At 50.4% G+C, this 12,155-nt stretch overlaps 1 protein-coding gene across 6 annotated transcripts in view; it reads right to left on the reverse strand.

Annotated features, from left to right (window-relative positions):
• The window catches only part of wt1a (WT1 transcription factor a), a 47,583-nt gene that overhangs the window by 16,094 nt on the left and 19,334 nt on the right, over window positions 1–12,155 (reverse strand). The window lies entirely within an intron of this gene.

A 12,155-nucleotide genomic window follows, 5' to 3' on the forward strand; every position in this document is an offset into this window, starting at 1 on the left:
CAGCAAAACCAGAGGCACAGTTTCCTTGTGACAAGAAAATGGCTCCTTTTCGGACAGAGGCATCCTGGGTAACCAGACATAAATGCTCCCCTTGAGGAGGAACACTGATGCCAGGAGAACAGTAGTCTGGTCAGACCGCTTTACAAATTCAAAAACCAACCCGTTATTAAAACTCACACTCGAAGACCATTACTTAGCCGGTACAATGACAGATGCTTGAATTATCTCTCAAGGTTGATCTCTTCAGATCTCTTCAGAACTATCTGAAATCCAGTCCATATCAGGCTAGCAGGGGAGCACATAGCGCAGGGTGCCTCGGTGCTGGGTACAGAACAGGCAGTGTGTTTTGAATCAACACCATAGGAATTGGGGGTCTGATGTCTGAAGTGAACTCCTAAATTGCTGCAGCTATGGAAGCAGCCTATAGCATAGTGGCTATGCTACATAACTGGGACCCGGAAGGTTGGTGGTTCAAGCCTCAGAGTATCCACAATAAAACCTGCACAGCTGTTGGGCCCGTGAGCAAGGTCCTTAACCCCACATTGCTACAGGAGGAATTGTCCCCTGCTTAGTCTAACCAACTGTTTGCTTTTTATTTTGGACAAAAGTGTCAGCTAAATAGCTGTAAATGTAATGGATGCTAGCGTTTATGCGCCTGAATGACCCAGCGTTTATGCGGCTGAATGACCCAGCGTTTATGCGGCTGAATGACCCAGCGTTTATGCGGCTGAATGACCCAGCGTTTATGCGACTGAATGACCCAGCGTTTATGCGGCTGAATGACCCAGCGGTGCTCTCCGGGGCTCCTCTGAGGCCAAGGGGTCCTGGGAGGTGGGCGATTCGGAGGGCATCGGCAGGGTTCGTGGGATTCCTCTGGGAACGCTGGCGGTAATGGAATCCCGCCGAGATGCTACGTTTATGGGCTGAGCGCGGGCAGGGCTTGTCATGTGCAGGGACCCATCCCGCTCGCCTCCCCCAACACCTCATTTATAAACAGGGGCCTCCTTCACAACACCGCCACCCCCAACCCTCCTGACACCCCCCCTTCACCGCCGACCCCCCCACCCCCACCAGCTGGCAGCTTCATCAGGCTGTGACGCGTGACAGGTCTGCAACCAGCTTGGATTTCCTCTCTCCATGCCAATTTTCTATTACCCTACTGAAACTAACATCAAATCACCTTCATTCTTCATCTCTTATGAGCTAACATGAATAAATCGGTACCTGTGACATTATGTGCTCATATGTGACCGGGCAGTCGGTGTGATGCACTCATTTGAGAGCTGGCATCTACAATAACAAACACACAGCATCTTAGCAGAGGGAGGCAGCGCTAACAGTGCTGTAGCAGAGGGAGGCAGCACTAACAGTGCTGTAGCAGAGGGAGGCAGCACTAACAGTGCTCTGGCAGAGGGAGGCAGCACTAACAGTGCTCTGGCAGAGGGAGGCAGCACTAACAGTGCTCTGGCAGAGGGAGGCAGCACTAACAGTGCTCTGGCAGAGGGAGGCAGCACTAACAGTGCTCTGGCAGAGGGAGGCAGCACTAACAGTGCTCTGGCAGAGGGAGGCAGCACTAACAGTGCTCTGGCAGAGGCAGAGGGAGGCAGCACTAACAGTGCTCAGGCAGAAGGAGGCAGCACTAACAGTGCTCTGGCAGAGGGAGGCAGCACTAACAGTGCTCTGGCAGAGGGAGGCAGCACTAACAGTGCTCAGGCAGAAGGAGGCAGCACTAACAGTGCTCTGGCAGAGGGAGGCAGCACTAATGGTACCAGGCTTTTTTGATTAGCAAGCAGCTCAGGGGTTTGTGTTTGAGGATTCCCAGCCCTGTTCCGAGGACTTATCTGCTGTTTATGTCAGCGGGGAGAGAAGCAGAGCCCGGGGACCAGGGCCCATGGTGCGAACGCCCGGCTGACTCACCAGCTCTTATCTCCACTGTTTCCTTGTTGTGGAATCTCTCCGTTCCCCCCGGAGCAGAAAACAACATGCCGGCGGCATGTGAAGAATGCATGTTGGCCGGGCCCCGGTATGGATGGCTCCCGGGGGCCGCAGGAGCCGCTGTCCGCCGGCCGGGGTGAGGGATTCGAGAGGAAGCGAGTGGTAGATCACGCGCAGTTTACTCTGGCCTGCTGAGAGCCGCTGTTCGGCTCCTGACCTTTGGGGGCGCGAGCTCAGTTTACACCGTCAGCTCGAGGGGTATAGACTCCCACCGCAGGGATGTGGACCGGCGCAGTGTAAACACGGACGTAACTTAAAGCAGGGCTCTTACAACCACTTCTTCCTGCAGGCCAGGATATGTTTAACCGTGGTGCAAATCAGCCATTTATTATTATAAGTTATGCTAATTATTATTTTAGCGGGCTATTATTCTGTCATTAGTGGGGGGGATTCTAATACTACTAATGCAGATCAGGGCGTAGTTAAAATATTTATTTTAATCAAATTCATCTGATGCATAATCTCAATGCATTTTTTTCCCTTCAGTGATCAATGAAGATTTTTTCCTTAATTTCTTTTATTTTTAAGTAATGTTTTTTATGATTTCTTCCTGAATGATCAAAGAGGCCAGGAATACTTGTGGTGTGGTACATTTTGACCCCTGATCAGTCAGTGAAGCAGCCGTTGTGTAAAGAAAGCACTGAAACTGTGAATGTATTCGATGAAGAGATGTCCCTACTGCAAGAGCCGTTTAATAATAAGGGTAAATAAATAAAATGCCCTCTGCATTCAATGTAGATTTTTATAGCAAAACCCTTGCAGTAGGTAGCCCTGAAAATCCATTTGAAAAGTGTTCTGCTCGGGTGACATGGACATGAACCTGACTTTATTACCTCGACCCAAAACTGACACCCCTGCCCTGCTGAGTTTGAAAATGACCAAGAGTGAATCAAAGTTTTTCTTTGAACCAGGCCAATGTGATTTTCTTTGTTTTGTTTTTGTACGGAAAAACACAGCAGCGCGTAGGAGTGAGTTGTGTTTCTATCCGTCGATGGGAATCTTTAATTAGATAAGGGCGCAAATGGGCCACGCAGCCTTCTTCCTTCCTTACTGACCCCCTCCTCTGTCTTACAGTGTGTTCCATGGCAGTGTGACTTTTTTGGGAAACACTGTTTAAAGTTTTTTCGTCACTATTGTCTTCGCTGTGCACACAAGGTCAATGTCAAATGAGAGCACTGTGGAGATGGACATCCTGTATGATAGGGGAACTCAAATCTGGTCATGCAAGGCAATCGTACTGCAGAGGTGCATTCAAGATCACAAACATTAGCTAGCTTTTCAAGCTTTTTCTGTTTTCCACAAAAACTAAAAGATACAGTTGAAAAGGTAGTGCACCACGGACAGAAATGGCTGCCAATGGGCAAGCAAACCAAGAGAGAGAGAGAGAGAGAGCAAATGCTGACAATTATTTGCCTGTTATTATACACTTCAATTTAATATTTGTTCTTACCTTAAGAAATGAATCACAGAAAAGCAACAAATCAGCTAGCTGGCATTATTCAATCTAAGTCGCATCCATTTGTGTTCAAAATGCCTTGGTGTTCAACGTTGAACAGAAACAAACATAGTTTGGCGTCTTGAATGCACCTCTGGTATCTTCTCTACCTGATAGTTAATTGATCAATTAATGTTACTGATTGACTAGAGATCGAACTCACCGGGTGACCCAGGTTTCAATCGGTCCTGGTTGCAGAGGAAGAATGAAAAGCAGCAGCACTACAGGGTCTACAGCTGGGTTTGAGTAGCACTACAGGGTCTAGAGCTGGGTTTGAGTAGCACTACAGGTGTCTAGGGCTGGGTTTGAGTAGCACTACAGGTGTCTAGAGCTGGGTTTGAGTAGCACGAGGGCTGGTTTTGAGTAGCACTACAGGTGTCTAGGGCTGGGGTTGAGTGGCACTACAGGTGTCTAGGGCTGGGTTTGAGTAGCACAACAGGGTCTAGAGCTGGGTTTGAGTAGCACTACAGGTGTCTTGGGCTGGGTTTGAGTAGCACTACAGGTGTCTAGAGCTGGGTTGGAGAAGCACTACAGGTGTCTAGGGCTGGGTTTGAGTAGCTCTATAAGGTCTCGAGCTGAGCTTGAGTAGCAATACAGGTGTCTAGAGCTGGGTTTGAGTAGCACTACAGGGTCCAGAGCTGGGTTTGAGTAGCACTAAAGGGTCTAGAGCTGGGTGTGAGTAGCACTAAAGGGTCTAGAGCTGGGTTTGAGTAGCACTACAGGTGTCTAGGGCTGGGTTTCAGTAGCACTAAAGGGTCTAGAGCTGGGTGTGAGTAGCACTACAGGGTCTAGAGCTGGGTTTGAGTAGCACTACAGGGTCTAGGGCTGGGTTTGAGTAGCACTACAGGTGACTAGGGCTGGGTTTGAGTAGCTCTACAGGTGTCTAGGGCTGGGTTTCAGTAGCACTAAAGGGTCTAGAGCTGGGTGTGAGTAGCACTACAGGGTCTAGAGCTGGGTTTGAGTAGCACTACAGGGTCTAGGGCTGGGTTTGAGTAGCACTACAGGTGACTAGGGCTGGGTTTGAGAAGCACTAGGGCTGGGTTGAGTAGCACTACAGGGTCTAGAGCTGGGTTTTAGTAGCACTACAGGGTCTAGAGCTAGGTTTGAGTAGCACTACAGGGTCTAGAGCTCGGTTTGAGTAGCACTACAGGGTCTAGAGCTGAGTTTGAGAAGCACTAGAGGTGTCTACGGCTGGGTTTAAGTAGCACTAAAGGGTCTAGAGTTGGGTGTGAGTCGTACTACAGGATCTAGAGCTGGGTTTGAGTAGCACTACAGGGTCTAGGGCTGGGTTTGAGTAGCACTACAGGTGACTAGGGCTGGGTTTGAGAAGCACTAGGGCTGGGTTGAGGAGCACTACAGGTGACTAGGGCTGGGTTTGAGTAGCACTACAGGATCTAGAGCTGGGATTGAGTAGCACTAGAGTCTAGAGCTGGGTTTGAGTAGCACTACAGGTGACTAGGGCTGGGTTTGAGTAGCACTACAAGTGACTAGGGCTGGGCTTGAGTTGCACTAGGGCTGGGTTTGAGTAGCACGAGGGCTGAGGTTGAGTAGCACTCTAGAAGTCTAGGGCTGGGTTTGAGTAGCACGAGGGCTGGGGTTGAGTAGCAGTACAGGTGTCTTGGCCTGGGTCTGAGTAGCACTAGGGCTGGGTTTGAGTAGCACAACAGGTGTCTAGGGCTGGGTTTGAGTAGCACTACAGGGTCTAGAGCTGGGTTTGAGTAGCAATACAGGGTCTAGAGCTGAGTTTGAGTAGCACTACAGGTGACTAGGGCTGGGTTTCAGTAGCACTACAGGGTCTAGAGTTGGGATTGAGTAGCACTAGGGCTGGATTTAAGTAGCTCTCCAGAAGTCTAGGGCTGGGTTTGAGTAGCACTACAGGTGACGAGGGCTGGGTTTGAGAAGCACAAGGGCTGGGTTGAGTAGCACTACAGGTGTCTAGAGTTGGGTTTGAGTAGCACTACAGGTGTCTAGGGCTGGGTTTGAGTAGCACTACAGGGTCTAGAGCTGGGTTTGAGTAGCACTACAGGTGTCTAGGGCTGGGTCTGAGTAGTACTAAAGCTGGGTTTGAGTAGCACTGCAGGTGTCTAGGGCTGGGTTTGAGTAGCACTACAGGGTCTAGAGCTGGGTTTGAGTAGCTCTATAGGGTCTAGAGCTGAGTTTGAGTAGCACAACAGGTGACAAGGGCTGGGTTTGAGTAGCACTACATGGTCTAGGGCTGAGTTTGAGTAGCAGTAGAGGTGACTAGGGCTGGGTTTGAGTAGCTCAACAGGTGTCTACGGCTGGGTTTGAGTAGCACTACAGGTGACAAGGGCTGGGTTTGAGTAGCACTACATGGTCTAGGGCTGGGTTTGAGTAGCTCTACAGGTGTCTGGGGCTGGGTTTCAGTAGCACTAAAGGGTCTAGAGCTGGGTGTGAGTAGCACTACAGGTGACAAGGGCTGGGTGTGAGTAGCACTACAGGGTCTAGAGCTGGGTTTGAGTAGCACTACAGGGTCTAGGGCTGGGTTTGAGTAGCACTACAGGTGACTAGGGCTGGGTTTGAGAAGCACTAGGGCTGGGTTGAGTAGCACTACAGGGTCTAGAGCTGGGTTTTAGTAGCACTACAGGGTCTAGAGCTAGGTTTGAGTAGCACTACAGGGTCTAGAGCTGGGTTTGAGTAGCACTACAGGGTCTATAGCTGAGTTTGAGAAGCACTAGAGGTGTCTACGGCTGGATTTAAGTAGCACTAAAGGGTCTAGAGTTGGGTGTGAGTAGTACTACAGGATCTAGAGCTGGGTTTGAGTAGCACTACAGGGTCTAGAGCTGGGTTTGAGTAGCACTAAAGGGTCTAGAGTTGGGTGTGAGTAGTACTACAAGATCTAGAGCTGGGTTTGAGTAGCACTACAGGGTCTAGAGCTGGGTTTGAGTAGCACTACAGGTGACTAGGGCTGGGTTTGAGAAGCACTAGGGCTGGGTTGAGGAGCACTACAGGTGACTAGGGCTGGGTTTGAGTAGCACTACAGGATCTAGAGCTGGGATTGAGTAGCACTAGAGTCTAGAGCTGGGTTTGAGTAGCACTACAGGTGACTAGGGCTGGGTTTCAGTAGCACTACAAGTGACTAGGGCTGGGCTTGAGTCGCACTAGGGCTGGGATTGAGTAGCACGAGGGCTGAGGTTGAGTAGCACTCTAGAAGTCTAGGGCTGGGTTTGAATAGCACGAGGGCTGAGGTTGAGTAGCAGTACAGGTGTCTTGGCCTGGGTCTGAGTAGCACTAGGGCTGGGTTTGAGTAGCACAACAGGTGTCTAGGGCTGGGTTTGAGTAGCAATACAGGGTCTAGAGCTGAGTTTGAGTAGCACTACAGGTGACTAGGGCTGGGTTTCAGTAGCACTACAGAGTCTAGAGTTGGGATTGAGTAGCACTAGGGCTGGATTTAAGTAGCTCTCCAGAAGTCTAGGGCTGGGTTTGAGTAGCACTACAGGTGACGAGGGCTGGGTTTGAGAAGCACAAGGGCTGGGTTGAGTAGCACTACAGGTGTCTAGAGTTGGGTTTGAGTAGCACTACAGGTGTCTAGGGCTGGGTTTGAGTAGCACTACAGGGTCTAGAGCTGGGTTTGAGTAGCACTACAGGTGTCTAGGGCTGGGTCTGAGTAGTACTAAAGCTGGGTTTGAGTAGCACTGCAGGTGTCTAGGGCTGGGTTTGAGTAGCACTACAGGGTCTAGAGCTGGGTTTGAGTAGCTCTGTAGGGTCTAGAGCTGAGTTTGAGTAGCACAACAGGTGACAAGGGCTGGGTTTGAGTAGCACTACATGGTCTAGGGCTGAGTTTAAGTAGCAGTAGAGGTGACTAGGGCTGGGTTTGAGTAGCTCTACAGGTGTCTACGGCTGGGTTTGAGTAGCACTAAAGGGTCTAGAGCTGGGTGTGAGTAGCACTACAGGGTCTAGAGCTGGGTTTGAGTAGCACTACACGGTCTAGGGCTGGGTTTGAGAAGCACTAGGGCTGGGTTGAGTAGCACTACAGGGTCTAGAGCTGGGTTTGAGTAGCACTACAGGGTCTAGAGCTGGGTTTGAGTAGCACTACAGGGTCTAGAGCTGGGTTTGAGTAGCAATACAGAGTCTAGAGCTGGGTTTGAGTAGCACTACAGGTGTCTAGGACTGGGTTTGAGTAGCTCTACAGGGTGTAGGGCTGGGTTTAAGTAGCACGAGCGGAGGGTTTGAGTAGCACTACAGAGTCTAGAGCTGGGTTTGAGTAGCACTACAGGTGTCTAGGGCTGGGTCTGAGTAGTACTAAAGCTGGGTTTGAGTAGCACTGCAGGTGTCTAGGGCTGGGTTTGAGTAGCACTACAGGGTCTAGAGCTGGGTTTGAGTAGCTCTATAGGGTCTAGAGCTGAGTTTGAGTAGCACAACAGGTGACAAGGGCTGGGTTTGAGTAGCACTACATGGTCTAGGGCTGAGTTTAAGTAGCAGTAGAGGTGACTAAGGCTGGGTTTGAGTAGCTCTACAGGTGTCTACGGCTGGGTTTGAGTAGCACTAAAGGGTCTAGAGCTGGGTGTGAGTAGCACTACAGGGTCTAGAGCTGGGTTTGAGTAGCACTACAGGGTCTAGGGCTGGGTTTGAGAAGCACTAGGGCTGGGTTGAGTAGCACTACAGAGTCTAGAGCTGGGTTTGAGAAGCACTAGGGCTGGGTTTAAGTAGCACTCCAGAAGTCTAGGGCTGGGTTTGAGTAGCATTACAGGTGTCTAGGGCTGGGTTTGAGTAGCACTACAGGGTCTAGAGCTGGGTTCTAGTAGCACTACAGGGTCTAGAGCTGGGTTTGAGTAGCACTACAGGGTCTAGAGCTGGGTTTGAGTAGCAATACAGAGTCTAGAGCTGGGTTTGAGTAGCACTACAGGGTCTAGAGCTGGGTTTGAGTAGCACTACAGGGTCTAGAGCTGGGTTTGAGTAGCAATACAGAGTCTAGAGCTGGGTTTGAGTAGCACTACAGGTGTCTAGGACTGGGTTTGAGTAGCTCTACAGGGTCTAGGGCTGGGTTTAAGTAGCACGAGCGGAGGGTTTGAGTAGCACTACAGAGTCTAGAGCTGGGTTTGAGAAGCACTCGGGCTGGGTTTCAGTAGCACTACAGAGTCTAGAGCTGGGTTTGAGAAGCACTAGGGCTGGGTTTAAGTAGCACTCCAGAAGTCTAGGGCTGGGTTTGAGTAGCATTACAAGTGTCTAGGGCTGGGTTTGAGCAGCAGTACAAGGTCTAGAGCTGGGTTTGAGAAGCACTACAGGGTCTAGAGCTGGGTTTGAGTAGCGCTACAGGTGTCTAGGGCTGGGTTTGAGTAGCAGTACAAGTGTCTAGGACTGGGTTTGAGTAGCACTCGGGCTGGGTTTGAGTAGCACTACAGAGTCTAGAGCTGGGTTTGAGAAGCACTAGGGCTGGGTTTAAGTAGCACTCCAGAAGTCTAGGGCTGGGTTTGAGTAGCACTACAGGTGTCTAGGGCTGGGTTTGAGCAGCAGTACAAGGTCTAGAGCTGGGTTTGAGAAGCACTACAGGGTCTAGAGCTGGGTTTGAGTTGCACTATAGGTGACTAGGACTGGGTTTGAGTAGCACTAGGTCTGGGTTTGAGTAGCACTACAGGGTCTAGAGCTGGGTTTGAGTTGCACTACAGGGTCTAGAGCTGGATTTGAGTAGCACTTCAGGTGCCTATGGCTGGGTTTGAGTAGCACTACAGGTGTCTAGGGCTGGGTTTGAATAGAACTACAGGGTCTAGAGCTGGGTTTGAGTTGCATTACAGGGTCTAGAGCTGGGTTTGAATAGAACTACAGGGTCTAGAGCTGGGTTTGAGAAGCACTACAGGGGCTAGAGCTGGGTTTGAGTAGCGCTACAGGTGTCTAGGGGTGGGTTTGAGTTGCACTATAGTTGTCTAGGACTGGGTTTGAGTAGCACTACAGAGTCTAGAGCTGGGTTTGAGAAGCACTAGGGCTGGGTTTAAGTAGCACTACAGGGTCTAGAGCTGGGTTTGAGTAGCACTTCAGGTGTCTATGGCTGGGTTTGAGTAGCACTACAGGTGTCTAGGGCTGGGTTTGAATAGAACTACAGGGTCTAGAGCTGGGTTTGAGTAGCATTACAGGGCCTAGAGCTGGGTTTGAGTAGCACTACAGGTGACTAGGGCTGGGTTTGAGTAGCATTAGGTCTGGGTTTGAGTAGCACTAAAGGGTCCACAGCTGGGTTTGAGTTGCACTACAGGGTCTAGAGCTGGGTTTGAGTAGCACTTCAGGTGTCTATGGCTGGGTTTGAGTAGCACTACAGGTGTCTAGGGCTGGGTTTGAATAGAACTACAGGGTCTAGAGCTGGGTTTGAATAGAACTACAGGGTCTAGAGCTAGGTTTGAGTAGCATTACAGGTTCTACAGCTGGGTTTGAGTAGCGCTACAGGTGTCTAGGGCTGGGTTTGAGTAGCACTACAAGGTCTAGAGCTGGGTTTGAGTAGCACTAAAGGGTCTAGAGCTGGGTTTGAGTAGCACTACAGATGTCTAGGGCTGGGTTTGAGTAGCACTAGAGGGTCTAGAGCTGGGTTTTAGTTGCACTACAGGTGTCTAGAGCTGGATTTGAGTAGCACTACAGGTGTCTCGGGCTGGGTCTGAGTAACACTTCAGGTGTCTATGGCTGGGTTTGAGTCGCACTACAGGTGTCTAGGGCTGGGTTTGAATAGAACTACAGGGTCTAGAGCTGGGTTTCAATAGAACTACAGGGTCTAGAGCTGGGTTTGAGTCGCACTAAAGGGTCTAGAGCTGGGTTTGAGTAGCACTACAGGTGTCTAGGGCTGGGTTTGAGTAGCACTAGAGGGTCTAGAGCTGGGTTTTAGTTGCACTACAGGTGTCTAGAGCTGGATTTGAGTAGCATTACAGGTGTCTCAGGCTGGGTCTGAGTAACACTAGGGCTGGGTTTGAGTAGCTCTATAGGGTCTAGAGCTGGGTTTGAGTAGCGCTACAGGGTCTAGGGCTGGGTTTGAGTAGCACTACAGGGTCTAGAGCTGGGTTCTAGTAGCACTACAGGGTCTAGAGCTGGGTTTGAGTAGCACTACAGGGTCTAGAGCTGGGTTTGAGTAGCAATACAGAGTCTAGAGCTGGGTTTGAGTAGCACTACAGGGTCTAGAGCTGGGTTTGAGTAGCACTACAGGGTCTAGAGCTGGGTTTGAGTAGCAATACAGAGTCTAGAGCTGGGTTTGAGTAGCACTACAGGTGTCTAGGACTGGGTTTGAGTAGCTCTACAGGGTCTAGGGCTGGGTTTAAGTAGCACGAGCGGAGGGTTTGAGTAGCACTACAGAGTCTAGAGCTGGGTTTGAGAAGCACTCGGGCTGGGTTTCAGTAGCACTACAGAGTCTAGAGCTGGGTTTGAGAAGCACTAGGGCTGGGTTTAAGTAGCACTCCAGAAGTCTAGGGCTGGGTTTGAGTAGCATTACAAGTGTCTAGGGCTGGGTTTGAGCAGCAGTACAAGGTCTAGAGCTGGGTTTGAGAAGCACTACAGGGTCTAGAGCTGGGTTTGAGTAGCGCTACAGGTGTCTAGGGCTGGGTTTGAGTAGCAGTACAAGTGTCTAGGACTGGGTTTGAGTAGCACTCGGGCTGGGTTTGAGTAGCACTACAGAGTCTAGAGCTGGGTTTGAGAAGCACTAGGGCTGGGTTTAAGTAGCACTCCAGAAGTCTAGGGCTGGGTTTGAGTAGCACTACAGGTGTCTAGGGCTGGGTTTGAGCAGCAGTACAAGGTCTAGAGCTGGGTTTGAGAAGCACTACAGGGTCTAGAGCTGGGTTTGAGTTGCACTATAGGTGACTAGGACTGGGTTTGAGTAGCACTAGGTCTGGGTTTGAGTAGCACTACAGGGTCTAGAGCTGGGTTTGAGTTGCACTACAGGGTCTAGAGCTGGATTTGAGTAGCACTTCAGGTGCCTATGGCTGGGTTTGAGTAGCACTACAGGTGTCTAGGGCTGGGTTTGAATAGAACTACAGGGTCTAGAGCTGGGTTTGAGTTGCATTACAGGGTCTAGAGCTGGGTTTGAATAGAACTACAGGGTCTAGAGCTGGGTTTGAGAAGCACTACAGGGGCTAGAGCTGGGTTTGAGTAGCGCTACAGGTGTCTAGGGGTGGGTTTGAGTTGCACTATAGTTGTCTAGGACTGGGTTTGAGTAGCACTACAGAGTCTAGAGCTGGGTTTGAGAAGCACTAGGGCTGGGTTTAAGTAGCACTACAGGGTCTAGAGCTGGGTTTGAGTAGCACTTCAGGTGTCTATGGCTGGGTTTGAGTAGCACTACAGGTGTCTAGGGCTGGGTTTGAATAGAACTACAGGGTCTAGAGCTGGGTTTGAGTAGCATTACAGGGCCTAGAGCTGGGTTTGAGTAGCACTACAGGTGACTAGGGCTGGGTTTGAGTAGCATTAGGTCTGGGTTTGAGTAGCACTAAAGGGTCCACAGCTGGGTTTGAGTTGCACTACAGGGTCTAGAGCTGGGTTTGAGTAGCACTTCAGGTGTCTATGGCTGGGTTTGAGTAGCACTACAGGTGTCTAGGGCTGGGTTTGAATAGAACTACAGGGTCTAGAGCTGGGTTTGAATAGAACTACAGGGTCTAGAGCTAGGTTTGAGTAGCATTACAGGTTCTACAGCTGGGTTTGAGTAGCGCTACAGGTGTCTAGGGCTGGGTTTGAGTAGCACTACAAGGTC

The sequence above is a fragment of the Conger conger genome, chromosome 15 (genome assembly GCF_963514075.1).
Source record: "Conger conger chromosome 15, fConCon1.1, whole genome shotgun sequence".
NCBI classification, from domain to species: Eukaryota; Metazoa; Chordata; class Actinopteri; order Anguilliformes; family Congridae; genus Conger; species Conger conger.